We start from the raw sequence: 25,724 nt of genomic DNA on the forward strand, positions 1-25,724 counted from the left end.
GCATGTTTTATATGTGAAGATATTTTATGATCAGTGTACGAATGGGTCACTGTGCTTTTGGGGCAGATTGTTTCATGACTTTGTGTTTTTATGTTTTTATCGTCCATTAGGCTCTTTTCCAATTTTCCCTAAAATCAATAATTTCAAAGCACCTTCATGTATAATAAGCTAAATGGAAACTAATGGAGAGTTCAAAGTTTGAACTGAAATGAATCGTCTTTTCTCTCCATTTCTTTTCAACCCACAGAAGAAGTATTTAATCCTTACCTTTTACTGTACGTTGTATTGTATGGGTGTTTGAGCCTTTGTACAACTAGACACTACCTTTGTTTGAAATCAAAATATTTTTTGATGGACTGGTTTATTCCAGACAATACAGAAAAAGTGGAAATGTGTCACAACTTGGCCCCTTGTACAAAAGTGGATCAGCGCATGAGGTGGCTAAACACATGCCTATAATTCTGCTTCTATTTTTATGCACCACTGCCAGTTTATTTTAACATGGTGCTTCTCTTATAGGGTTATGATGTTTTTAAATGTGAAATTTAAAAATTAAAGCCAAAAAAACAAATAAAAACATCAAGTGCTTAGTTAGAAAAAAAAACCCCAACTATTTCATTCAATCCAAAGCAGTGCTTGTGTGAATTAATAACACCTAGTTTGAATATTTCAACATCCTGCTGAAGACAATTCATCATGCAAAAAAATCTAGATCATCAGCTGGAAAAACTTCAAAATGATGAAGTCTCATTTCAACTATTTTATTTCTAACTATAAATTATATAAATTCAACAATACACTTTAAAGTGGAGTCCTGCATTATATGTATGTATGTAGGCAATGAAAGTGTATCTAAAGCAAATTTAATCTAGAAGACCATTCAAAGAGCTGTACACACAACATTACTGCACTACAGCAGAATATTGCAGAAGAAGTGTTAAGGACATTAAAGACAAACTTTAAAATATGCATTAGATTACTTTTCCTCTTCTTCCTCATTGATGGAACTGTAGCTGTGTTTTCATTCCCCAATCACCTAAACCTAAATATTGCAATAAAAAACTGTTGCTTTTTTTGCACTTTTATGAGGTAAATTGCAGACGTGTAATGGCAACAGTTTTTTCACATTAATGTGTCACCAAAGATGTGATGTAGGGAGTCACATGTCCAGTTAATGTAAAGTAAAGTCAAATCCTCAGAGCAAACAGAAAATCCTGAAACAACACTACATGTAAAATCTCATCAATAGGATGAGAATTAGGTCTCATGCATAATCATGATTTAATGAAAACACCTGCAAATTGCAATTTCTCCATGCTGAAATGTACAAATATTGCTTTTATTTTGCTATAATTGCTATAGTTACATCTGCGTGCATTTCTGATGCTTTTGCTTCCCAGCAGAGTCCGTCGGCTGAATAACTGCACAATGCAACCTTTCCTTCTGGGACGCAGCATGACGTTGCAGCAGAGTTTGGCTTTACGCACCGTGTCACTTACAAGCAAACAGATTTAAAAACAAAGACCAGCTATTTTGAATGCACACCATGGCTGATTCTGCAACAACACAAAAGAAACTGTTATCGAAGGTAGAGAGGACAAGAATGAGAGAAAGAGACAGAGCAATAGATGTCTTGGCTGGAGAAAGCATCCAGTTCAGGTAGGATGCAAGATGAATGCAGACTTATTCATAATTCAGTGGGGGGGGGGTATATCGCTGAGATAATGGTGGAAATTTTGTGCTGCGTCTTTAATGTAAATATGACGATTAAAATGGAGACAGAAGTTATAGTTTCCGGTTTAGGCTAGGTTACCGCTGCATGACTTGCACTTTAGATTTGTGGGAAGTTATGCCATTGATTACAAAAACTTAACCACATTTTTACAGTGTTTCATATTCATTTGGCTAAACATAGACATTGTAACCCCCAAGACATTTCTACCATATTCTAGACGTTTGCTGAAAATATTTGATATTCAGATATTTATTGGAAAAATATTTTTACAAAAGGCTATTTTTTGGTTCTTTAATTGGAAAAAATCCAAATGTACCAAACTGATCTACACATCTCACCATGAGCAAAGGTGACAACAACAACTACAGAAAAAAGACCTCTGAACTTGCTCAGACTTTTACGTCTTTACGTTTTAAAGTAATATGGATGCCTTTATAAAGTTGCTGTATGATAAATAATCCAGCTTTTGAGAATTCTGTATTGTAAAGGAATCTCATTGAACCTTGTTTGGATCATTACCTGTTTGCCCACAAATGGTTTTATAATGGTTTTATTTCTGTTCTATGCAAAACCTGCTCTTTAACAAATACAAATAAAAACCTAAACAGTGATGTAATGTTTTTTTTCTTTTATATTATTTTAATTTGATATGAACTTATGACCAGAATAAACTGAAAGCTTGGTGACGAGGAAAACCTTTTGCTTCAGGAGTTCATCTTGCAACATGCTGAAACATGATGGCTACAGAACAGAGGACACGAAGAGATCAGCAGCTCAGCTTTTTGTTTGTGTAGCTGACACAGGGAGCAGCTCAGACAGGCAGATCATGTGAACAACAGAGCCTGTGAACTTGGAAGAAAGGGACAGAACTGAACAGGAGGGGGTGGGTGCATGTGAAAGAGGGCAAGGCATATTAACTCAGGGAGGGAGTAAAGGAGGAGGGCAGATGTATTTTGGTGCCTATAAAGCAAAGTGCGCTTCTTGTTTTGAGCTACAGCAGAAGTGAATCCTGCTTTTAAGAAACTATGACAATACAACAATAAAACATCTCAAACTGAGGAAGTTGCCTGTTTGTGTCTTTGTCAGTATAATTGAAGAAGCTACAGTTCGCTTTTCTTTAAAAAATAGTCACATCTTATGAGCTCAGAACTCAGCAACTGGGTGTTTTGCTTCACATGGTAAAACATTTATGCTGCATAAACTTCAAATGAACAGGTGGCACACATTTACTTGTGCATGACAGTCATTGTTTCCATTAGATAGGATGTGCTGCTTCCTCTTACTCATCTTCACAGCTCTTTTTCTGTTAGTGTCTAACAAATGAAAGGCAGTCTCAGTTTCCACACATGCTCAAATTGATCAACTACAACACAAATATGAGCACAAGTCACCAAACTGCTTAAGAAATTTGATTAATCACTTCTCATTTAATGTACAAACAACGGAAGGACACTCATCTAATTTAGATGCTGAGAAATATCAAGCAAAATCGAATAAAGTAGTGGTAGCAGGCTAATAACTGTTGCTTTAGACACTTAGATAACAGCCTACAGGAAATATTGCTTTATTTTCTTGTAAAGATTTGGATCTGAGGATGTGTCATCTGTAACCACACCCTGCAAAGGTACAGCAACACAAACTATTTCGAGGCCAGGGACAGTAAAATGCTGCTGATTGTCCAGGAAGTAGAAGCCACTTTAGTACAGGGCACATAACACCTAAAGGAAGCAGCACGTTTTCTTTCTAAGAGCTGTTTTGTTGTTGTTGCTTTCTTCCCAGCTAAGCTAACCACTTCTTGTCAGCTGAGGGGGGAAAAGTGCTTTGCCATGTAGTTTTGGCCAACATTTGGCCTCAGGCTTTCATTTCAAATCATTCAAATCAAATTAAATCAAACTTTATTTATGGAGGGCTTTCCCTGCCAAAAGCAACACAAAGTGCTTTGCATGATTAAAAAAAAAACAACAACTATTTATATCATTTAAAATAAAACTAGTCTCCCCACACCAAAGTAAACTTCAATTTCATCATCATTATCACTCACATGCAGCCTCATATACATCCCCATAAAGAGCAGCCTACACACACACATAATTTCTAATTTCTGTCTTTTAGTATAAAAATAATAAACGTAATAAGTCTCTAACCTTCATCTCCTTCACCATGACGATCTGAACCAGGGTCATGCAAGGCTGTGTTCTGAACGGATTACTGTATTTTCTCTACATTTATGACTGCACACCATCCCACCCTTTCAAAACCATCATCAGTTTTAGAGGTGACTGAAGTCAAATGAAAAGAAAAATACCCCAAAATAAATAAATAAATAATAATAACAATGAGTCAACATAATTTATTCTCTTTACATAATTGCCATTTTTTTTGCAATTCTGTGACATGTTCAATAATCACTGATTCTGACATCCCATGCTATGTAATGTTTGTGTCTTACATCTGTACATGGGCAGGAGTGTGGAGAGGTGTAGGAGTCAGCAGGTTTGTCTTGTCTTGTTTTGTCTGTATCTTAAATATTGTTTTGTGTATAAATTTGTGTAACAGTTCATTATAATGTATTGTTTTATGTTTTTGGACCCCCTCGAAAACGAGATGGTACATCTCAAGGGGCATTCCATAAAATAAACTTCTCTAAATGAATAGAAGAGAAAGACGAGTTTGCCTACAAGGAAGAAATCCGGAAACTGACTGAGAGCTTGAGGAGCAGCATACTCTGAACATTAGGTGTGTAAATCATCAGTTTGATCACAATCCAATATTATATTTAATAATTGAATAGTGACTTGATATTTGGAATATTTTCTGGACTGCCATCAAAACAGTCCCGGAGGTCAGGAAGGCACAATAAAGGCTACATTTCCTGAGGTTGCTGAGAATCAACATCCTGAACTAAAAACGTGGTGGCCCAATCACACAGCCTCCAAAAGCTGAGCACTGACTGAACATCAGTGACTGAATCCTCCTCTTCTTGGATGACATTGCAAGATTTCCTGCACCAATGGAGAACCACACACAGCCTAAGTGTCTACACACTCAGCACACTTGTCGTTTAATGTTTCACTATACGATACAAGTCAATGAAAATGACACATTTTTAGTTTCAAAGATGGTTTTTATTTCCTTCAGCTGTCATAATTTGCCATCTGCAGTTCATGGCTCCAACAACAGCCTGACCAACCTGCAAATGGGGAAAACTCTTATTTAGAATCCTTCAACGGATAATGTGTAACTTTTGGCCACTAGGGGCACTAAACCTGAAAATTCGAAAAAAAAAAAAAAAAAAGTATTTAATTTAAGAACACTTATAAATGCATTTTCATTTTCAACCATAAGTCTCTTAAAGGCGCACTCCGTGATTTTTTAATCTTAAAACTCAGTGTTTGGACTCGTTTGATTGCAGATACATCTGTTGTGTGCATTTCTATGGGTGCTTCGTGGCGTCCCGAGGCTGAGAAACCACACTAGATAGCGTTTTCTTCTGGGACAACATGCACTGTCACACACTAGAATGAGGATGTAAACACAACGGCTGTTTTACAACATGCACCATAGTTGATTCAGCAGAGAAATACATGAAAGTATTAGAAGAAATGGAGACAGGGACAGACAAAGCAATAGACCAGCATCAAAATAAAACAGACTTTAACTGGCTGAAGAGAGCTCAGAGTAAATGTAGGCTGCACAATGGATGCCTAATTAGCCATCAATAGATAATACACAAGTTCTGTAATTTTTCTTTAACATAAAAGAAAACTTTTATAAGTCTATAACTTTTGTCTACTGTAAAAAAAAAAAAAAAACATTTACAAAAAGTCACAAGATATTGAAACTTAAACTTTATAGTAGAGAGAGAAAGTCTGTTTTTATTTTGGCATTTAAAATAATAGTGTAATTCTTTTCATGCTTTGAAAGAAAAGAAGTTGTAGTTATTGTCACAGATGGATTACGTATCAAGACACAAAAGGGCATTATGAAAAACTGAATAAGCGAGCGTCACTATTAAATTCTGACATTCCTACCTTTCGCTCTTAGGTTGTTGTGCAACCATAATTCTAACCCAGATCTCCCCCAAAATCCAATAACTTGTTTCTTATCACTTTTCTGAATATTTCATCATCACTCATTCATAACTTTTTGAGTTGTGTTGCTTGTAGATCAGACAGAGACAGAAGGACAAACCAATGTTACTGAAAACGTAACCTCGGCCTTGGCGGAGGTTACGTTTTCAGTAAACTGTGAGTCATGTATGAGTGTGAAAGAAATTTCAGGCCAGTTTGACAGAGCTGTCATGGAGTTGGAACAAAAACAGGCTTTGTCTTGTCAAACACCTGGAGGCGTTTTAGGAAAAGCAACAATGCAGAATGGTGTAAACTGTCATATTTTTTGGTTAAAAACGCTCAGAACCAGAAACATCACAGTGGCAGAGCAAATGTATGCATCTACAGAAAGTTACAATAACTCCTGGGTGTCTTTCTTTTTTTTTTTTTCTGTTTTGTTTTCTCAGAAAGTCCTCCAAAAAATAATCAAATATGTTATAAGCTAATATCCTTAAATGCAAACTATATTGTAGCCCTGTCAGGTATGACCTGTTCATATGGCAGGAGAAAAATATGACTCATATGTGAGTCTGCACAGCAACGAACTTATCATAAGGTAGAAGGAGGGTGACTAAAAGGCACAGTCAGGATGGAGTGCCTTCAAACTTTCCTTTACAGGTGGGACAACTCAATAACCAAAAATATGTTTATCTGCAATGGGATGTCATGCTGTTGCCTTGGTAACACAAAACACAAAAGTTTAACTTTCTGTTAGGATGTAGGCAACACCACCTTGTATTGAAGGTTATTTTTAATGATTTATTTTTATTCTCTAACTTAAGGTCAATAAAGACAACATGGTAAAGACTGAAATGTATAATTTTTACTTTGCCACCGTCTTCTTGGTGAACCAAATTTCTATACATAGCATGCATTTGTTTTCATGATCACAAGGTGTTGCGTCCTTTTTTGTTTTATTTTCACTTAGTTTATGGGGAGCTTGTGCTGGCATGCTTTGGACTTTTGGGGATTAGTGTGCAGAGATGAGTGAACAAGACTTGTCCTTCATATATTTAGCAGTCATCCTTTTTTTTTTAGCTTCTTGTCATGATTCATTTTCTATTATGTCATCTGTGAATAGGTTTACAGTTGGTAAGTGTGAAAAATACATGGTTGCAATCAGAATTAATTCACAAGTTACTTGTACATGTTACTAAATGCATGGACGGACTGTTATAGTGTTATAGTGAACACATTTTTGTATTCATGCATCTTATTCCCCTCATGCCAGAGGAATACTGCCCTGCAGAAAATATCAGCTTTAATTTTACCATCCCACAAACAACATGCATTGCAGCACCATTATATTTGAAATGTAGATTAACATTCTTATTGACAGATTTCAAGCAATTACTAATGCTTATGATGTGTTTCAATGTAAATGCCGATTAAGGCTTACATTAATTTTCAATAATTTACTAGAAATCCTGTCTAAGAGGGTAAAAGTGGGTTTACCACTCAGTAGCTTCCATTTTATTCTCAAATCTTCAGTCCTAAACCATCTTTAAAATGATACCGTGATTATTTTATGACTTTCTAAATGACTTAGCAAGGTAATTATTAATATGACCACAGTAACGTCAGTTTTTCTGCTGACTGTTTGAATCCTTGAAATGAAGAATTACAGGTAGATGTTCACTTGTTTTCCTGTCGAGGTCAGGTGCAGCAGAAACTGTGACGTACACGCAGAAAGGTTAAATTGTCCCAGGAGGGGTAATTAGAACATAAATGCCTGATAGAGGTGAGTCACTGGAGACTTATTGCTGTGGATGTCAGATAAAGCGAGCATGAACAGATCTTCGTCGATATGTGCTTCTGTTTCTGTGTGCGCGCTTGTTTTTCTTGCTGACTCATTCATACTCTTTTTTTTGTTCGTGTTCCAGGGAAGAGCTCTGAAGGAAAAGAAAAACTCAAATATGGGAAAGTTAACTTTAAAACTACATTTTGTCACAGTGACTTCTCCAAGAGTGCACAGCACTCAGCAAACAGTTTCTAGTGCACTGAAGCCACATTGTTGTTTTTAAGACTCAAAATGTTGCAACTTAACAATAGAAAGCAGTAACTTGAAAGCATGTACAGAAGGCGCAATGTACACATGTATGAACATAAAGTGATCTGTTACACTTCCATGCAGTTATTGCTGTATTGTTTGATATCATCTTGGGTTTAGGGTTGTTCAGATGCTTGTAGAGACAATAACTCAGCCTTACAGCAAAGATTGAAGTAGCCAAAAATTGAACCTATTGAGTTATGAAAGTTTAAAATAAAAACAAAACATTATTTTGTTTATGTGGAGGGATCACATAATCACATTTGATCTGCTGTTTCACAGTAAAAGAGGCAAATCTCTATCTCTAGTGTTTGGAGGAGCCAGAGAGTGATGTCACTCACCTGCTGCCTGTCGTTTTGCTGAGCAGTACACCTTAAAAAAACATTTAAATGTTTTGTTGCAGTCACTTTGCTTCTAGTTGTGAGCTCTGAGAAGTCCTTCCCAACCCTGAGCTGACAAGATCATTTCTCAAGGTTCAGTCTGAAACCTGGTTTTGAGACCATCATCGCTGCAATTTAAAAGTAGGAATCCTTGTTCATAGAATATATCTTACAACATAATAATAAATTAATAAATGTGATTAATTTGACAGGGTGTGAAAATAAGTGCTTTCTCGGAAACCAATGACATTCAATTTTTAGCTGAAGGTATTTCCTGTTAGAAGCTGCATTGTTTCCACTTAAGTGATTTTCAATATAAAAACATCTAACGTCATAATATCGTTGATCAAAATCAACATGTTTTTTTTCTGTCTGCCTTTATTTCACGTTCCAGAAGAAAAGTGCCCGATCAGTTTTGTTTTCCCTCCCAGAGGGTAGACTGATACTCAGTAGACCGTGGAGTTGTTCATAAAGGGTGTGTTGCACAAACATAGAAAACATAAATGACTTTTCAGATAGTTTAATAAAGTGATGATAATGAATTGCAGGTTAAACTGCAGAACTGTAAGCTGTCATTGTTTTGTAATTGCGCTTTACTTCAAACTCAAAGTAGTTTTTCTTGTTTGGTTTTTTAATTAGATAAAATGATATAGTTTCACTTGTAAATGACACAACACACACACAGCTGCTATGAATGTCTGGTGGTGAACCAATTCAGGCCTCAGTGCAGGACTGAGTGGGAATATGCCCAGGCATGTCCTCGAGCAACTTAACACACGCACACACAGACAAATTTAAACACACACATTCGCATTTAATGCTGCAGAGAGCTCAGCTTCCTTATGCACAAGCACTTGCACACGTGCACATGGACTGTGTGTTAAACCAGCTGTTCAGCTGGTTTACAGTCCAGATAAGACCGTCCTAAGTTCAGCTCACATGTCACGGTGAGCCCAACATTTACATAAAACCACATTTATTTCTTTAAAATCTGACATGCCTCAAAGTCAGTGAAACACTGGAAAAATTAAACCATCTTCATATTTTTTTTTTTATATTTCACAAATAATAAAGTGCATGTAATAAGAATCACACAACCATGTTTTTACTATTTGTAACGAACCCTCCATATCCACACATACTCTACATACATTTTGCTGTGCACCTACAGTAAGCTAAAGGTCATTAGTTGTTAGTTTAGCAGAAAGTCAGATGTTTGATAGTGAGGTCAAAGCTACCACTTGTAAAACGTTACTCTAGGTACATTTAAAGGGAAGTGCCAGGAGGAGAAAGGAGAAATGAAGGCTAAAAAGTGGAACATTGTGTATCTCCATTTGCCTTCCTTGCTAATCTTATTCATAATTAGCCAACAAGACCAAGCATGTGGTTGGTGGTTGCTTGTTCACCAACACTGTTAGATAGTTGCGATATAACATCCACATGAATGCAAAGACCCAAGATGTTCCCGCAGATCATTTTACCAAATGATTAATCTTATTCACTGTCAGTGGTTTTAATGCCCTGCATAATCCGTGTACGGTATCATTAAATGAATTAATCATGAAAAGAAATATATTTCATAAAAGCCATCTTTGTCACATGATTAATTGATGAGCACGGACAGTACTTGTCAGTAACTGTCATGGTGACATCAAGGTATCCAAAAATGGAAAAGGAGCATTTGAACCTCTTCCACAGAGAGTTTGAATAAAGCTACAAATATTTAATTGAAGACAGAAAAAACTGTGTGGTTTTGATGGTTTGTCTGACTTCAAGCTACATTTCAAACTGCACTAATTTATTTTCACTGTTTTTCTGTTATTTGCCTATTTTTAGTTACATTTTGGTTTTTAGTTTCCTGGATACATTTCTTCTTAAAATATATGAAGATTTTTAACAATTCTGACATAAATTGTGTTTGTTAGCAACCCCATGACACGAAGTTACCAGAATAAATAATTTAGTTGTTCTACAACCTGGATGACTTAACAGATGCATAAGTGGGTCCATGCACACTGCTTTATTGTAAAATCTAAAAAAATAAAAAAAAACTGAAACTCAGTGATTTTTTCTTCACCATTGCAACAGATTATGTGTAAAAAAAAGTATGAACAGTAGTTATAATCTAAGAAAAAAATCAAGCCATTAAGAAATGTGACAACACAATTCTGAACACTTAACACACACATTTTCATTTGTCTTGAACATAAAGTAAATGTCCAATAGTTAATATATAAAAGTTACCCTGTATCTCATATTGTCAGTTATTTCCCTTATAAAATATCTTAAACTTGAAGTGAGTGCATCTCCATATGTATACATTTGTGTACAGTGGCTCTATGTGTCCATTTGTGTTTCTCTAAGAATACAACCCCAAATCTGTGTTTATATAGCTGTACATGAATAGCCCAGCCAATCAGGAGTGACAAATCTTGAGTCATGGGCCAACACCCAGTTCTAGGTGGGAAGAGACATGAGTCACCAGGCAACAGTTCCTCATTGGTGGACTCATTAACCAAATGCATCAAGGCATCTTTCATTTAAAGTGACATTAAGAGAAGAGAGTAAAATTATAGCCAGGTTGAAACCGAACATATTAGCTCAGGTTTAGACCATATGTATATGCATAAAGCAAGTTTGTAGAAATAGGAAATGAAATACTATTAAGTTGCAAATAACTTAAACAATAAATAGTTACATTTACCACTTTACCATGAATATTATATCATATGTTTATTTTAAGTTCTAACAACAGGTCAAGGCTCCATTTACACAGATTCACAATAATTTATTTAATGTTTCTTTATTTAAAGTCCTATGTCTTCTTTCAGGCATCCAACATTAACCTGTCATCCTATATTTGTGTTTCATGCTATACAAATCTTGAAAGTGGTGGAGGTTTTCAGTAAGTGCCACATATTATGTTCAGTCACAAGGACCACAAATGTGTGAGTCACTACAGGACAACAAATGAAACTAAAACGCTTGATTTATCCCAGAGGTTAAACTAAAACCTGTTTGTAACTATCAGAGTTCCAGCAATAAACTTCCCCACAAAATCCCACAAAGGCAACAAGGTGCTGGTGTCAACTGGATAACGGTGACTGATAAACTGCCGGTGCATTTTAAATCATATATGCACAGAATATGCAAAGAACCAAAAGGGAAACAGTATGTGAAAGGAACACAAGCTGTAAAGCCACTGAAGGAGTTGGAGGTGAATTTGAGTAATCAAGTCCACTTCAGGAAAAAAAAACCCAGTTTCTTTCCTGTAACTTGCAAGTAAGTAAAACACAACTAACTGTATCCTCCATCCCCTGGTGAAAACACAGTATTATCATTAATATCAAAAAAGTAAAAGACAACCTTGTAAAACTTTGCTTTAATTTCCATTTAACTGAATAAATTACATCAATCAATCAAACTTTATTGATGAAGCGCTTCTCCAACATAAAATAAGTGACTCAAAGCGCTTTACAGTTTAAAATCAGACATAAAGGAAACACACAGACACATTATATAAAAAGATACCTCCAACCCCCCTTTTTAGATACATCTACATGAGATGGGTAAGTGAGTAAGATATAAAACAGGTTAAAGTTTTAGTCATGTTGAATTGTCACAAGGAGCAGATAGACAATAAAATAGACAGGCAGAATCGAGAGGCAGCATTGGAGAGTTGAGGAGCAAAGACCAGAAGAGCACCATGAGAAGAGAACAGTCAGAAGATGAGGACGCAAATCCCTGAGATAAAAGGTTATGATTTTAAATTACTGTTTTGTTTTTAAATCTCATATGAAACCACCGGCATTAATATCTTGTACTATACTAATGTCAAGCTTGTTCTGTTTCACAAACTCATCATCCAAAGAGCTTCGGCTCCAGTCCCGTCTATCCTCTGTCTTGATAAAGTCCACCCAAACTTTCTTTACAAATTTCTGTAAAAACTCCTCACTTGGGGGAAAAAGACATGGAGGATGTAGAGTATAGATGAAGTAGAGAAAGATGTAGATTGGTAGTTACTTGTTTGTGTGTATTTTATTATTGTATATTTAAATTATTCATGATTGTTTATGAAATTTTTATTTGAACTTGTTTTATTTTTTTATCTGAATGCTACTTTTCCTTTTGCTGCTGGACATTTTAATTTCCCTGATGGAGTCATCATAAAGGGATCAATCATGTCTGAGGCTGTGTCTGAATGTACACACTATTCCCATTTAATACACAGGGCTAAACTACATAGTGCACTAATTCTGTTGGCGATTCGGACACAAGCTGGCTATTTTCTCCTCGTCGCAAATCACGTGACTACTGACTGTCACCACAGCAACCACCATGCATCGCTCCAAATTCAATCCAAACTCATGTAAAAATCTTTTTTTTTCTTATATTGTATTTTTATTCTTTATTTGTTGCATATTTATTCAACAAATAAAGATATAAAATGAATTATCTATAGTCTTTCTCTTAACCTGCTTTGACGTTTGTGTCACTTGCGCCACATAGAGCTCCTGCCCACAATGCATTGTGGCATTGACTATCTCACTACTTTTCAAGATGCCTTCTGGGCAATTTTTAGTGCACTACTTTTTTCTCTTTAGACATTTGGACACCCCTAGAAATAGTAAAATTATAAAACACTTCTTTTACTGAATGAAAATGTTCTTACCTGAAACTTTAGTGCAGTTCAGACAATAACAGGCACACATTTATCTTTCAAACCTGTTGACTGATCAAATGACTCATTGAGTTTTTAACTGTGTGAAAGTATGAATACCTTCTATACATGAATAGCTTGTCTGTCTCCCCTCACTATCAGCAACCTGTGTAAACCTGTTGATTCACTGCTCATTTTTTGCAGTGTTCACCTTCCCAAGCCGCAAAACTAAACTACTTCGGTAACTATTTTGATTTTGCACAAAAGTCTTTTTGACTTTTTCATCAAATGTATGGAAAGTTCCACAGAACATTATGTTCCTAATCAGGAATGAGATAGGTCTGGGGCAGGCAAAGACTAAAGCACTATCATCATCATCTCTTTGGTTCCGAATTGTCTTCAGTTGTGTGTGTTAACAGTAAATGAAAACTCCTTATCACAGTCATGACAAAGTCATGTAAAACATGAATGCATAAACGGATGACATAACTGGAAAACATATGACTAACCATGATGCTAAAATCCCCTGCCTGAGCCATCACCTTATCGTGGTGGAGGGGTTTGTGTGTCCCGAAGATCCTAGCAGCTATGTTGTCTGGGGCTTTATGCCCCTGGTAGGGTCACCCATGGCAAACAGGTGTCTAGGGTAGGGACCAGACTAAGTATGGCTCATCAACCCCTGTGATGAACATAAACCTGGGTGGAGATGTTCCCTTGCCCGGATGCGGGTTACCGGGAACCCCCTCTGGAGCCAGGCCTGAGGGTGGGGTACGAGAGCGAGCATCTTGTGGCCGGGCCTTCGCCCATGGAGCCCGGTCGGACTCAGCCCAAAAGGGTTACATGGGCCCCACCTCCCGTGGGCTCACCATCTGTGGGAGGAGCCGTAGGAGTCGGGTGCAATGTGAGCTGGGCGGCCCCCAGCTTGGTGCCTGCACATTGGGGTTTACCCCAGTGGATGAAAGGGTAGTTTCCCTCCACCTTCGGGTGGGGGGATGGGTCCTGACTGTTGTCTGTGCTTATGCACCGAACAGCAGTTCAGAGTACCCACCCTTTCTGGAGTCCTTGGAGGGAGTGCTGGAGGGTGCTCCTTCTGGGGACTCCATTGTTCTGCTGGGGGACTTCAATGCTCACGTAGGCAATGACAGTAAGACCTGGAGGGGAGTGATTGGGAGGCATGCCCCCCCCTCTGAACCCAAATGGTATTTTGTTATTGGACTTCTGTGCTCATCATTGATTGTCTATAACGAACACCATGTTCCAACATAAGAGTGTCCATATGTACACCTGGCATCAGGATTCCCTGGGCCGCAGTTAGATGATCGATTTTGTAGTCGTATCGTTGGACCTGTGGCCACATGCCTTGGACACTCGGGTGAAGAGGGGAGCGGAGCTGTCAACTGATCACCACCTGGTGGTGAGTTGGCTCAGATGGTGGGGGAGGAAACCGGTCAAATCTGGCAGGCCCAAACGTGTTGTGAGGGTCTGCTGGGAAGGTCTGGCTGAGTCCCCTGTCAGAGCGAGCTTCAACTCCCACCTTCAGCAGAGCTTCAAACATGTCCTGAGTGAGGCGGGGGACATTGAGTCCGAATGGGCTGTGTTCCGTGCCTCTATTGCTGAGGCAGCCAGCCGGAGCTGTGGCTGTAAGGTCATTGGTGCCTGTCGTGGTGGTAATCCCAGGACTCGTTGGTGGACACCAGCAGTGAGGGATGCCGTCAAGTTGAAGAAGGAGTCCTAGAAGGAGGCCTTCTTGGCCTGTGGGACTCTGGAGGCAGCTGATAGGTACCAACAGGCTAAGCAGCATGCAGCTTCGGCTGTCGCCAAGGCAAAAACTCGGGCATGGGAGGAGTTCGGCGACGCCATGGAGAAAGACTTCTGGACGGCTTCGAGGCAATTCTGGTCCACCATCCGGCGGCTCAGGAAGGGAAGCAGTGCTCCATCAACACTGTGTACAGTGGAGGTGGGGAGCTGCTGACCTCAACTCGGGACGTTGTGGGTCGGTGGAAGGAATACTTCGAAGACTTCCTCAATCCTACCAACACGTTTTCCGATGAGGAAGAAGAGCTGCGGGTCCCAGGGGTGGACTCTCCTATTTCTGGGGCTGAAGACGCTGAGGTGGTCAAAAAGCTCCTTGGTGGCAAGGCCCCGGGGGCTCCTGTGGGGGGTACTCCGAGAGTATGGGGTATTGGGCCCCCTTGTGTGAGCTGTCCGGTCAGAGCTTGGTCCGCATTGCCGGTAGTAAGTTGGATTCGTTTCCGGTGAGGGTTGGACTCCGCCAAGGCTGCCCTTTATCACAGATTCTGTTCATAGCTTATATGGACAGAATTTCTAGGCGCAACCGAGGTGTTCCAGCTTGGTGGCCTCAGGATTGGGTCCCTGCTTTTTGCAGATGACGTGGTCCTTTTGGCTTCATCTGGTCGTGATCTCCAGCTCTCACTTTAGCAATCCATGACAGAGTGTGAAGCGACTGGGATTAGCATCAGCACCTCCAAATCTGAGACCATGGTCGTCAGCCGGAATGGGGTGGATTGCCCTCTCCGGGTCGGAAGTGAGGTCCTGCCTCAAGTGGAGCAGTTTAAATATCTTGGGGTCTCGTTCACGAGTGAGGGAAGGATGGAGCGTGAGATCGACAGAAGGATCGGTGCAGCATCTACAGTAATGTGGACTCTGCGCCAGTCCGTCGTGGTGAAGAAGGAGCTGAGCCAGAAGGCGAAGCTCTCGATTTACCAGTCGATCTACGTTCCTACCCTCACCTATGGTCATGAGCTGTGGGTCGTGACCAAAAGAACGAGATCTCGTATACAGGCGGCTGAAATGAGTTTCCTCCGCAGGGTGGCCGGGCTCACCCTTAGAGATAGGGTGAGGAGCTCAGTCATCCAGGAGGGGCTCAGAGTAGAGCCGCTGCTCCTCCGCATCGAGAGGAACCAGTTGAGGTGAGACCCCAAGGAAGACCCAGGACACGCTGCAGGGATTATGTCTCTCAGTTGGCCTGGGAACGCCTCGGGATCCCCCCCCCCAGAGTTGGCAAATGTGGCTGGGGAGAGGGAAGTCTGGGCTTCCCTGCTTAGGCTGCTTCCCCCGCGACCCGACCCCGGATAAGTGGCATGAAGACAAGATGAGATGATGCCAAAATATGCACAGTAGTTGAGCTAATGTCTTTACATTAACGTTTTCAATTTTTATGTAATTTCTTTTTCTTTTTTGTAAGGCAACCTTGGATATGGAACGGCTCCAAGAAATAAAATCAACAGCCATGACTTTGCAAACTCCTGGGAGGTCATTCCTATTATATCTTTGGCATGTTGAATTTTAAGTTACACACAATGTTGAGTGAGGCTAGTTTCATAAGGTATTTCTGTGTCCATGTATACATAGCAACCATAGTACTGTAACATTTTCCCATGCAGGTTTGTCTAAAGTGATGGACTTCTCTTAGCAATCATGCAGTGAGATTTCTTGAAGCAAATTTTATGCCCTGTGGAGTTTTAAAGACTTAAGTTCTTTAAAATGATTTTTTGTTAAATGACCCAAATCAAAATTCACACAAGACCGACTCGTGATCTGATTATTTGTAACTATCAACTTGTTGCAGAAAACCTCAATAGATGCCTGGTGGATACCTGATTTTAAGAGTCTAGCATGGGACATAGCCTCAATGTTATTTTAAACTACTTAATATAGAAGGTAGACATAGTTTGCTTTATCTATTGTAAATTCTTTACTTGAAACAAACAAATATGGTTAAGTATTGTTTCATTTAGCATCAAACTACAGTATATGACTGAAGTTCTAAAGAGTATCTTATCTTCTGGTTTGTCAATTTATAATGAAGCTTTGAGGCTCCATGTGGGTGTGTTCCTAATACAACTTCTGATAGTATCAATGTGCTCACTTCAGGTTCAGTGGAAAATCCCACAGACGGCACAAAAAAGTGCTTTATTTGAACATTTCTTACATCACCAACTACACAAACTCAGCAGCTAATAACCAGGATCAACATCTCAACACTGTTAAAAAAAAAAAAAAAAAAAAAAAAAAACACACACACATGCTTACTGCAGTGTGTGTGTGGCAGGTTGTAGGAGCACTTTTCCTAAGCCAAAGTGCAACACCTTTACAACACCTTTTGTAAGTGACTGATGTGTTTAAAACAAATTTCACAGAGAATCTGAAGCATGAGTCACATCCAAGAACAAAAACCTCTGTATCACAAGCAACATGCCCATATTACCTAAAACATGTGACTCATGGTGAAAATTCCAGCCTTCAATGTACATATTTCTCACGCTTACTTATTAGAAACCTTTTTGCAATAAGCTTCATGAAGGAGGCCCAACCTTTACTGCTATAGAACCAGAACAATCATATTACCTGATAAACCTTTCCAAAAGTTGTTCTGTTGTGTAGGACTAGTGTTTATTATACATACATCATGCACCTCTGAGACACTATGAGATGGTCTGGTCTGAGGGACTGATGGGATGTTCAGCTGAGTGAAGACACACTCTGGGTTAGGAGGCTGCAGTCTGTGGGCCAGCACCAGCAGGCTGAAAGACTTCATTCCCCAGGCTGTCAGGAAGCAGCACTCTCCGCATGCTCTGGCTCCCTCTGCTCCCCCCCTCTGCCCCTGCACTCTCGAACTCCAGGCTCTGAATTCCCCCTGCATCCCTCCCTCCACACACACACACACACACACACACACACACACACACACACACACACACACACACACACACACACACACACACACACACACACACACACACACACCAAGTCAGATTGCATCAGCCACTTTTAGCAGTATCAGAGCAGCTATCTGACTGCACCACCGTGCACTGGGTCTCTTTTGTTAAATCTTTCACTGTTATGTTCCGTATCATTATTATTTATCTTTGACTTCCTTTTACGTACTTTTTACACCGTTTCCTTTGCATGATGATTTTATAAATGTCTTTATATATATTTTTAAGGGTTACCTACCATAAGCACTAGTTTCAACTCTCTGTATCACACACTTTTTGACAATAAAGCTACTTTGAACCTTAAAGATGATTTATGTAACTTTTTGACCTCATAACTCTGGGTTACGGACTTGTTCAATGACACAGTGATTATGTGCATTTCTAGAGTCGCTGCAGCGTCCTGAGGCTGAGAAACCGACACTATACAACTTTTCCATCCTGGACAAACGTGACGTTTTGCTTTTACAGTAATATAAGGAACCAACTGTTTTGAACTCACAACTTCTCAGATTCAGCAAAGAACCACAAGAAGATTAAAAGAGAGAAAAGGACAAAACAAGAGCCATTGTAAGATTATCTTTTGCTGGCTGGAGAGAGCTAACAGGTCAGGTAGGATGCAAGATGGATGCTGAATTAGCAGTCTATAGGGGGTGCGTGGCGGGAAAAATGGTAGTGTGTCTTTATCTGTTTAAACAAAAACCCAGCATGAGGCTTTTATTTTTGATCCATATAGTGATTAACACTTTGGCTTCACAGCAAGCCGGTTGCTGGTTCGATCCTCGGCTGGGGCGAGGCTTGGTCAGTTGCATTTCTGTGTGGAGTTTGCATGTTCTTCTCATGTATGCGTGTGTTCTGTCCGGATACTCCACGGTCCAAAAATATGCATGTTAGGTTAATTGGTTACTCTTAATTGCCCATAGGAGTGAGTGTGAGCATGAGTGGTTGTTTGTTTCTGTGTGGCCCTGCGATGGACTGGCGAGCTGTCCAGGGTGTACCTTGCCTTTTGCCCAAAGACTGCTGGGATAGGCTCCAGCTCCTCCGTGACCCTTCATCAGACTAAGCGGTTAGGAAAATGAATGAACCCACATAGTAATATTGTTGCTGTTATTTATGGAACTCATTCACAGTGTTCCCAATTATGTGGAACCCACTTCACTGATAAATTGCAGTTACTCCCGCTAGATGTTGTCTTTTCATTCATAAGTGAACAAATCTGAAATAATATTAAAATGACTGCTTTCCATAACAGGCTACACAATGACGCAGTGGTAATCATTCCCAGCAAGAAGGTTGCTGGTTTGAGCCTTGGCAGGTGGGATGGGTTTGAACAGTGGCCTCTCTGTGTGGAGTTTGCGTGTTCTCTCAGTGTATGCATGGATTCTCTCTGGTTACTCCATCTTTCTCCCACAATCCAAAAACATGCAAGTTAGGTTAATTGGTTAATCTCCCTAGAAATGAATGTGAGTGTTAACAGTTGTTTGTCCTTCTGTGTTGGCCTTGTGATGGAGTGACAGACTGTCCAGAGTGGAACCTGCCTCTTGCCCCATGATGCTCTGTGACCCTTGCTTAGAATAAGCTGTTAAGGAAATGAATGCTTCACAACACAAGACTACAGCAAGATAACTAGATATTTTCTGTTCTAGGACTAGAAATTCACCCATTCTCCAATTACAGCACGCAGCAAGACCGAGCACCTTTTCTTTCATAACAACCAGAACATTAAGCAACCGTGGAGATGGAATACTTACCAGTCCAGAAGGATAATTTTGCGGGAGTTTAGACCAGTTAGACAGGAGGGATAGAAGGGTGGATCTGGTTAAACGTAAGGAACACAGAGAACTTTATATGCATGCTTTTACATGTTTAGAAAACAGTTTTTCCTCTTGGTCTATCAAAAAAAAATCTGCTTTACTGCCAGGTGCTTTCAGATTTTGCAGGAATTTAGCTGACACCACACACACACACACACACACACACACACACACACACACACACACACACACACACACACACACACACACACACACACACACACACACAGAGAGAGAGAGAGAGAGAAATATATATAATATTAAATAAGCCTTATTGTCAAAATAATTGTCAGAGGTTTATCAGCAGCAATAAAGACTCAATCAGTAATTTACTAAGGTTTAGTAGATTAGTGATAATCCATCAACCCAGGGATGTCTCAAGCCACTTTCTTACTGTAGTCACTCTTCTACACATAATCCAATTAGGTTGGTAAAAGATACCTCTCTGTAAAGTCAGTTGTCACAGCTTCCAACAAGTTTAGGAAAACAACAACCAAGCAGATTATCTAAAAGAAACCACAGAATGCAGATGGAGCAATTTTTCTGTGCATTTGCAACCATACAACAGGGGTGAGATGCACATACAAAATCTATTATAGTCACACAAAAATAATACATCTACTCTTTCCCTCTCAAAACTAATTATAAAGAAAGAATATGTGGTGAGAACATTCATTTATTCTTCAGATCGTACAAGTTTTTAAACCAATTTGAACCTCAAACAGAAATGCAATATCAAATAATATATAACAAAAATGACAATTACACGGAGACTGACAGTGTGCCTGATGTTTCTTATGCTTATATTTTGAAATAACTGGTTTTTACAACATAGTCTAATGAAATTGTGGAGCTATATATAACTTCAACCATGTGTCACAGTCTGGTATAATAGGTGTGGAAAGATGATGGTAAGGGTTTAAAAAGAGAAGAATGCACTGAAAGCAGGAATGTCATGAAATCATGACACTTCCTCTGATCTTTTTGGCGGAAGATTGACTCATACCCTGTAATAAATTTTCAAGTTGCTTAAGAAGACAGACCATCGATGATCCATCTGAACATCTGTTATTTTCATGTTGCAGATAAAACAAATGCACATTTTCTGTATAAAATCTGATCATTTCTTGTCGGGTCCTCTGCTCTGACTCAACAAAGTTGATCCTTTTGCTTTTTGCTCATCAATGGTTCTTCTTTTGGTCATGATTAGAAAAAAAGTAAAATGAGATCATTAATCTCTTGTTCAGTATCCACTTAATCCATTTCAGGGTCACAGAGGGCTGGGTCGGTTCCTGCCACTATCAGGCATGAGGTCAGTCCATCACAGGGACAAATGAATTAAGAAACCATACACATTCACTCACACCTACAGTACAAGTCATGCAGTTGCCCAACATGTATTTGAGCTTTAGGAGGACATCAAGGTACGCTGAGGACAACATGAGATTTGTTTAAGAGAACATGTTCTGGTTAAAAAAATATTCATGTAGATGCAGTGTTCATCATGAAAAGCTGTTTTATACGTCAGACCCTTCATGCAAAAAGCTGTCAAACAAGTTTCACCAAAGGCTAAAAGGGTACTTTTACAAGACATTCTTAAGTTTCAGTTTCATCCTCTACAGGGTGGGAACTTTAAGTGGTCCTAATGATAATACAAGTGAATTTTGGGGTAAAAGTCAAAGACTGAAAAGAATAGCCTAAAGTGTTTCGTGTTTATTTTTTAAATAAAAAATTATGCAATTTTTTTAAGAGGAAATAAAAAGCTGAAAAGTGGAAGAACGTGTTTTAATATTTTGATATTCTAAAACAAGCTACCTAAAGAAATTAAAACATTTTTCTACAGTTCTAATTTATTTTATAATAATTCTGTTTTTTAATAACATAATGTCCATCAAAAGCCTTTACCTCCTGTCTGTATCTTAACTGCTTAACTAAACAGTAAAAAAGAAAAAAAAAACCTTTGTAATATATTAATTATATAAGAAAACAACAACTAAGCAGATTGTCTGAAGCAGAGAGCATAGAGATGATGCATTTAAAAGTGAAAAGAAAAGAAAAAAGAAAGAAAAGAAAAGAAGTAGTTTCTGTGTTGGTCATAGGACTTTTATTTACTTGGCACTACATGGTATTTGACACAAAATCAAACTCATCGTGACACTGATAAACAGAGAAGGCAACTCACTCGCTTCTTTAAAGGCTTATGTGAAAACTCTGAATTAACCTTTAACTGGTTTTCAGTGGAACCAATCCATGTCAGTATAATACCCCCATGCAGCAACCAGGTTTCCTCTGTAAAAGGTTTAGATTTTTCCTTTGTAAAACATCAGCGTGCCTCATCTGGCAACTAATATTTTCATTTTGTTGAGTTTATTCAACACCATGGAGGTCTAAGTCAGACTGATTGTAACTGAAAATGAGCCCTTACAGTAACCAGCATGCAGATATGCCTGTTCCCCTGATATTTCTGCTTTGTGAAGTGAGTCATTGTTGGTCCAGTAGTGACAATGCTGAATATAAAACACCCATTCACTGCAGAACTGTATCAGCTTTTAAGTAAGAAAAATGGGCCTTACAGGTACCCAGATTTTAACATTACCAATTTAATTTATGAATCATTTCTTTATTTAGTCGACAAGTGATACTAATGATGTTTTTGATTTAATCTTTGTTTTGCTTGAATATTCAATTGCTCTTTAAAAAAATGTCTGAAAGTTAGTGGGGGATCTTCTTGAGAAAAAGCCACTCCATGTTGTTCTTCAAGCAGAGATCACAGATTAACCTCAGGCTACAAGACAAAAAAAATAAAATAAAAAAAATCCCTGATTGCTGATTGGCTCTTTCAGTAACTATGGGCGTGATTATGTAAATGTGGACTGATCCTAATGGAAAGTACCTGAGATTTTCAACAACCCAGGAGAACACAAGGGTAAAATGTGTGTGTGTGTGTGTGTGTGTGTGTGTGTGTGTGTGCGCGTGCGTGTAGTGGTAACACTGCAGAGACATGAATCTGTTTACACCCACTGTGGCTCCTGACTTTTTCCAACAAATAAAATGATTGTTCACGGATTTAATTAAAAGTTATGTAATGGATTATTGTTGGGCAAAAAGTTGTGGTTGGTGTAAACTCAGAAGAAACAGTGAATTAATCTAATTTCCTCCAAAGGAATTGAACAGATAACGGTATATCTTGAATAAACCTGGTAGCTAGTCATAAAAGCTAAATACTGAAAATACTTTATTAATATATTTATTATTATATCATTATTTATATCTAAATTAAATTGGATCCTGATTATGATCTAACTCCTCACTGGTGTTTTTTCTGTAAATTTGAGTTTTTACTCTCTCTTTCCTATTAAAACAATAGTATATGTTAGAATTACAGCTGCTGTGCTTGTTGTCAGTATTGGAGTAAAAACTCAGATAAAGTACAGCAGCAACTCATCACACAGGAAAACTGGTTTTAATTAGATGTCCATGCATTAAGAAATGGATCAAAAGAGGAGAAAAAGCAGAAAAAAATATGGATTTACAGTCTGCGACACCTACAAAGGTAAAGATACTGTCTGGTTAGCACAGTCACACATCCTTTCCATAACCCTCAGCGAGGCCTTTAGATGTGGTTGACTGTGCGATAGCTCCATGACAACAACAAAACATCAATAAATGATGCAGTCGCGTCCTCCATAGTGATTAATCTTTAGCAAGAATTGTTTGTGTTGTACCTTTGTTTAAAATGAGAAAAGAGTAAGATGAGGTTGCAGCAAGTTATTTGTGATCCAATATTTCAGCATTCCACAGAGCTATCAAATGAAATCCAAATCCTTATTCTCACATTATTGCCGCAGTATCTCCATGGAAAACGCTGTTGACCTGATGATTCAATGGCACTAATGGTCATTGAACTGCAAGATCTCTGTTTCGGTTTCAGAATGAACAAATGAGTCAGAGTCATCCAGTACTTGCAATGCTGCATTAAAAGCTAAGTTAATAGTAAAAAACTGTTCATTTTTCATTTGTTTAGGTAAGGAAGTCTGTTTTAGTCTGCTATATTAATGTATTCCTTTACCCTTGCACTTATTTTTTACAACAGTTTATGCTTTACAGTGTGCAGTTTTTCATTTAATCCAAACCCTGAATATAATTAACATTAAACTGCTTCGTTTCAACAAGCAGACAGTGGACATGTGGTACCCATGTGGTCTGAGAGGCACTGGAGTTCTTTAGCAAGACCAGGGATGTCCAAAGCCGGTCCCCGAGGGTGGCTGTCCTGCAGGTTTTCCATGTATCCCTGCTCCAACACACCTGGATTCCGTTAAATGGAGCCAACACAGTTCTGCACAGTGACTGATTCATTTGAGTCATGTAGTCTGATGCAGGGATTCATGGAAAACCTGCAGGATTCTGGCCCTTGAGGACCTTATGAATCCCTGTTGGGAAATTATTTCTATGTATTTAACCTATCATAGTTCCACTAGATGAGTGAGCTGCAGTATTAACTACACCCAGGGAGCAGCTGGTGCTTCTGGTTAGGGTATTAGCACAGCATGCAAATCAGTTTAGAGAATTGTTTAAGAATTTAACAGAAAATCTAGAGCAGTAAGCAGTGGAGTAATGAAAATATGTAATTTTGGAATAAAAACACACTTTGTCCTAAGGTTTTGCATAGAGTACAGTCACACAGTGGCTAACAACAGGTGTCAAACTGTCTCTGCTTGTTGCACTGCTATTACAGAAATCTTTGCTGCTTTTATTTTGTTACCACAGTTTTCTCAGAAATATTTGCACAAGCAGCCCAGTTACCTGAGTTTGTGGCTGACTGTGAGTCATGAACAGAATTCTGATATGAGATTACGGCAATTCAGTGTTAAACACCACTTCCTCATAGGACCATCTTTGCTTCCATTTCTGGGAAACCAAGGTATCACTCAGGGTAAGACAAGGCATAAATAACATGTTTTTTTTTCTCCTTTTTTTTCATTTCAATCAAAGTACTTTAGCTGTTTATTTCAATTTTCTTGCTACATTTCCACTGTTTGTGCGTGTAGATGCACGTTTTGCCAACTAAAACAAAATCCTCCAAATTCTTGTGAACTGTCCTCAAGTTTGATACAAATCTTTTCTGAACTGTTGACTAAGTTTGTCATAAGAGGCAAAACACATTTATTCCCATAAAACAGGAAACATTTCACAACACACAATATTTCAGAAAACGCAGCATTGAGTAAGCAGCAGCAAAGCAATGACATTTTATTAAACACTGTTTCTGTAAACACAACAATGAAACATGAAACAACATTTCAGAAACGACTTTGGCTGCAGAAAACCAAAAAAAAAAAAAAAAAAAAAAAAAAAAAAAGACTAAATGCCACAGTGTTTATGATTGTTGTTGTTTTATTTTGATCAAGGTATTGATGTCTTGTTGTTAATCAAAGCCAAGTCAGACAAATAACGGCTGCAGAAATAAAAATGTCATTACTTGTCAAGGTAATTACAAAATGTATGAATGTTTGTTATGCATACAGCCGGTCAGAACCATGAACACAATTCTTCCTTGGTAATTTGGCACCTTTCCTACGTTGTGTACTGCTACATTAGGCAATTAAACACATGCATCAGCAAAATACTGAGTTGGACAACATCACGGTTTGTACAGAAACAGGAACAACACAAAGAAAGAGTGAGTGCATCCTCAGCAGAGATTTAACTCAGATCACTTCATATCATAACATTCTTATGCATCATTAACCTCTTAAAATCCGGGAGTTTTAGCCTAAAATAGACTTTTATGGATAAAAGACTTGTCGTGGACTAATTATTGTACTGGACTGTTTTTACTGGGGCTACAGGGTAATGTGGTAGTTAGCACCGTGGCCTCACAGCAAGAAGGTCGCTGAGTGGAGCATTGGCAGGGTGGAAGTTTGAACAGGGGACTTTGTGTGGAGTTTGCATGTTCTCCCAGTGTGTGCATTGGTTCTCTTCCAGTAATTGGGCTTCCTCTCACTGTCTAAAGACACACGTGTCAGGTGAATTAGTCACTCTAAATTCGCCTTAAGAGATAATGTGAGCGAGAAAGGTTGTGTGTCTCTCTGTGTTGGCCCTGGGATGGACTGGAGACCTGTCTGGGGCATACCGGGCTTCTCGCCTGCTAATTGCTGTCATAGGCTCCAGCTTTCCTGCAACCTTGAACAGAAAAGGAATAAATGGATCTTTGCTGATATAACATGGTCATTTTACTTG

Source organism: Telmatherina bonti, assembly GCF_933228915.1.
Source record: "Telmatherina bonti genome assembly, chromosome: 11".
Taxonomy (NCBI): domain Eukaryota; kingdom Metazoa; phylum Chordata; class Actinopteri; order Atheriniformes; family Telmatherinidae; genus Telmatherina; species Telmatherina bonti.